Raw genomic sequence first — 4,899 nt, forward strand, 5'->3', positions numbered from 1 at the left:
GGTAAGGTGTCGAAGTTGAGTGAGTGTAGGAAGATACAATACTGTTTAGACAAAATTTCCATTTGGTGTGATGAATAGCGGCTAGCGCTAAATGTGGAAAAATGTAAGTGAATGCTTATGAGTGGGAAGATCGAACCTGCAATGTTCTGATACAGTATTGGTATTGTCCTGATTGACACAGTCAAGTCTTTTAAATGTCTTGGCATAACGTTCCAAGGCGATATGGGACGGAACGAGCACGTGAGAACTGTGGTAGGGAAGGCGAATAGTCAACTTCGGTGTACTGGGTGAAGTTTAGGAAAGCATGGTTCACCTGTGAAGGAGACCGCATATAGGATGCTGGTGCGACCTATTCTTGATTTCTGCTAGAGTCTTTGGGATCCGTACCAGATCGATTGAAGGAAGATATCGAAACAATTCAGAGGCGGGCTAATATATTAGTTACTGGTAGGATCGAACAACATGTCTTATACTGTTGGTTAGGAAACTCAAATGGGAATACCTGGAGGGAAGGCGGTGTTATTTTCGAGAAACAGTATCGAGAAAATTTAGAGAACCTGCATTTGAAGCTGACTGCCGAACAATTCTACTGTCGCCAACATACACTGCGCGTAAGGACCACGAAGAAGAGATACGAGATATTAGGGCTCATACGGAGGCATACAACAGTCCGTTTTCCCTCGTTCAGTTTGCGAGAGGATCAGGAAAAGAAATGACAATTAGGGGCACAGGGTACCCTTCGCCACCCTCTGTGCGGTGGCTTGTGGAGTATCTGTGTAAATGTAGATATAGATGTAGTCCACCTATTTACGTTATGCGCACTGCCAGTACAGTGAACGCCACCAACCGTACAAGAAGGGTGAGAGGTCACGTTCTCTTAGGCAAGCACTTCTCCAGCATTTGTTTTTTAAACCAGTTTCGTATGTCTGTAACCTCTGTCTCCAAGTAAGGAAATTATTCCTCTCTATATGCTACTGTGATAAATTTGATAGTATGACTGTTTATCTCCATTCCGAGATTCTGAACTATTTGGACCACCAACCTCAGGACCGCACCGTTATGAGTCCCTGACTATAGCTAATGCCAGTCAGAGCCGTAGTTCTAATCTCCGATAGTGCGACTTTCGAGAATATACGCAGTGGCTTTGTCCTGTAAGTGGAACGGTTACCTTGAGATTTCTGCACGGCCCAGCGCACGTAGAAAACAACTCAGTTCAAAAAAATGGGTCAAATGGCTCTGAGCACTATGGGACTTAACATTTGAGGTCATCAGTCCCCTAGAACTTAGAACTACTTAAACCTAACTAACCTAAGGACATCATACACATCCATGCCCGAGGCAGGATTCGCGCAGCTCCGGACTGAGCGCCTAGAACCGCGAGACCACCGCAGCCGGCACAACTCAGTTACTTGAAGCCTTTCGGATTTTATTCATTGTGAAGAGTAGCGTGAGAAGAGCGTGCATTTCCAACTCACGTGTAAAAAGAGAAGATGACTCAGTAACGGCTCGCCTAAGGTTTGGTGGGTTACAGAAAACTTAAGAAACAGTCAGGTCAAGAAGCACATCCCATGTGTTATGCTGATAGTTATCACTTTAATTTCGTCTAGTTACAGTTGATTAACACGAATATTTCTTGTCATACGCATTTCTTCTTTAGCATTTGAAAGGAACCATCAGTTGACTGAAATATTTACACTTTAGTATTTATAAAGTATTATTTGCACATGGTAAATCGAAGTTATAAACAGTTCTGGCAAGCCCTGATATTCTATGACTCAGTAATAGTTTAATTTTCTGGTTACATTTTTGCAGATGCTGCGCTCTTCCCGCTTCAGAGCAGTTATTCTGATTACTGCTATACGAAATTTCAACTCCGCAGCAATAAGAATACATCATTGTGTTGTGGACTTTGCTGCAATCTGCTGAATTTCGTTATCAGCTATCGGACGCGTATTAGTAATATCTGTGATCTGTCCGTGTGTGTGTGTGTGTGTGTGTGTGTGTGTGTGTGTGTGTGTGTGTTTACAAACTGGTATCTGTTCTTTCTATAATTCGGTGTGTATTCACACAGTGTTTATAATTTTTAATTTATGTTGAATATACTTGCTGAGTGGTGTCGAAAGTGTTTAATGCACTGAATTCAGCAGCCTGCATGTCTTATTAAAACGTATGCAGTCCTTGTTGCAGTGACTTCGAAATAACCCATGAATGAAGGAATAAATTGGTTCAAATGGCTCTAAGCACTATGGGACTTAACATCTGAGGTCATCAGTCCCCTAGACTTAGAACTACATAAGCCTAACTAACCTAAGGACATCACACACATCCACGCCCGAGGCGGGATTTGAACCTGAAACCGTAGCAGCCGCGTGGTTCCGGACTGAAGCGCCTAGAACTGCTCGACCACAGAGGCCAGCTGAAGAGGAACTCCTTGCTCCTTGAGTTTCGTAGGGCTTTATAACCTAGGAGGGAATACATTAAGTATTAAGATTCTTGATAATATCTTGAGAAAATGAACTACACTTTAGGAGATTATCAGTGTTTCTATCAACAATTGTTTTGCTAACAGCACAGATGTTGCGATATGCTAAATCAGATAGTAAAGACTGCATCTTTAGAACGCAATTCTGATTTTCCAGGACAACTGTAGAATTGCCATTTTGAACAACTTTCCGAAACATCTCAGTTCAATGCACCACGATGACGGTGAAAAAAGATGGCTGCCTTCCCCCTCCTTGACATTTGGTCAGGAGGATGCTTGATAGTACGTTGGGACATGCCGTTTATAGGAAGCCTACTCACACATATCTACAGGCTTACCGCGAAGGGGTACTTCGTACACTAGTTCACAGTGCCAACGTCATTTCAGGCCCTGAGAGTTTGTCAGCTGAGTTAACCTCTCTTGAGGTCACCTTCCGTCAGAATGGTCGAGCTCGCGCCTGCGTTGCGCTATCGACTCAATCGTGCACTAGGTGAGTGGTAAGAATATCGAGTTGGTAACAGCGTCTACGACGTTCTTGTCTTATACAGGGAAGATGTCCAATAAGCCTAGTCATATTTTGTAGAAATATGATCCAAAATGTTTCTTCGACCTCCATTTGAAATTAGAATCCTTTAGGTGTCCGCCCCCGGTAGCTGAGTGGTCGGTGTGACAGAATGTCAATCGTAAGGGTCCGGGTTCGATTCCTGGGTGGGTCGCAGATTTTATCCGCTCATGGACTGGGTGTTGTGTCGTCCTAATCATCATCATTTCATCCCTGTCGACGCGGAAGTCGCCGAAGTGGCGTCAAATTGAAAGACCCACACCCGGCGAACGGTCTACCCAACGAGAGGGCTTAGTCACACGACATTTGCGTTTATTTATCCCTTAGGTTCCGTTAAGAGTGATCACGGTTTGCGTAAACTAGGTGTCTACTGTATTCCTTGCAGTTGTTGGATGTCATATATCAGTCAAAATATCAGGACAGTGAAGGAAAGGTGTAAGGTGTACTGAAAGTAGGCGTCACACACGCTTACAACTGTCGAGGAAATGAGCTATCGCAGAACATTGTTCTGGCATTGGTCACTCTATGGAATACAACAGCACGGAGATTTCGGCATAAACTTCCAGCTGTTGGGACTCTGTTGTCAAAGAATCAGTTAAATTAAATCGGCATGTAACATGCTGTTGAGGTTTCTGCTGTAATAGATATTTATGCTTAAATTCTGCTTGGACTTCTTCTCTCTCCCTTGTCCAAAATAGAGGTCAGAGCTTATGCTACCTCGTCTGTTTTCAATTTTAAGTTCCCCAACTTCATAGTCTTGTATGATGATCATTAATGTCCGTCAAGATCATGTAAACGGTGGGTGAAAATCTCAACGCTATCAAGCATTACCAGCCATTAGGATTTCAGCTGCTTATTAGAATTGGTAGTGCTTTTGCATTTCGTCATTTAACTCCTCCACCACATTCATGTTCCTAAGTATAAAGGCGTCCAGCAACAAGTGAAACCGCGTGAGGCGCTACGACATTGTGTGTGTGTGTGTGTGTGTGTGTGTGTGTGTATGTGTGTGTCTGTGTGTATGTGTGTGTATGTGTGTGTGTGTGTGTGTGTGTGTGTGAGCGTTTCAGTCATTGTGAAAGATGACGCAATGGTATGGATACCTGCTACGACGTCCCTGCGACTGGAGTAAACAGCAGAATATGAAATTTTAGTCCCTCACATTTCAGTATAGGATGCACTACAATTCCTCTAATGCGGCCAGACCATGCAGCACGATATGTGATGACGACGCCCACTGCTGGACAAACCTTCTCTCTAGATTCGTTGTGATCTGCAGTCCTATTAGAGCTGAAATTCTTCAGGTTATCCCATGTATGTCAAATCGGACTCTGTTAGGGTCAGAATGACAAAGTTATTATCAAAAAACTTTCATAGGTAGTAAAAATCGGCAGGTATATCTGTTAAAGGAAATTCTCACATCATATTTCCCTGACGCAAATGAAGGCGTATTTCGTAAGTGACATATATCCAAGAAATGAAATTGTTAAGGAAAATACAAATTTAAAAAATAATGTGCTTAAATATCATTTATGAAAGCGAGTACTTCATGTTTCACGTTACTTTTATGTCTTATATACACAAATAAAGCAGAAAAAATCCTTACTATTTTGACGTGCTAGATTTATGTCACATGTCAGTGAAGCAAAAGGATTTATTAACATATTATCTTTGAAAATAACAATAATGTTTACCCATTTAATGTACAAATCAGTTGTTATTTACACAATCTGAAACCCTGTTTAGTTTATTAGATTCAAAGTAATATATATTTATCCTAGTGTGAAAATATCGAAAAGGAGTAGTAAAATTCATACGAAAAACAAATTAATTATTCTATCCTGGTAACAGCATTCAC

Source organism: Schistocerca piceifrons, chromosome 5 (genome assembly GCF_021461385.2).
Source record: "Schistocerca piceifrons isolate TAMUIC-IGC-003096 chromosome 5, iqSchPice1.1, whole genome shotgun sequence".
NCBI classification, from domain to species: domain Eukaryota; kingdom Metazoa; phylum Arthropoda; class Insecta; order Orthoptera; family Acrididae; genus Schistocerca; species Schistocerca piceifrons.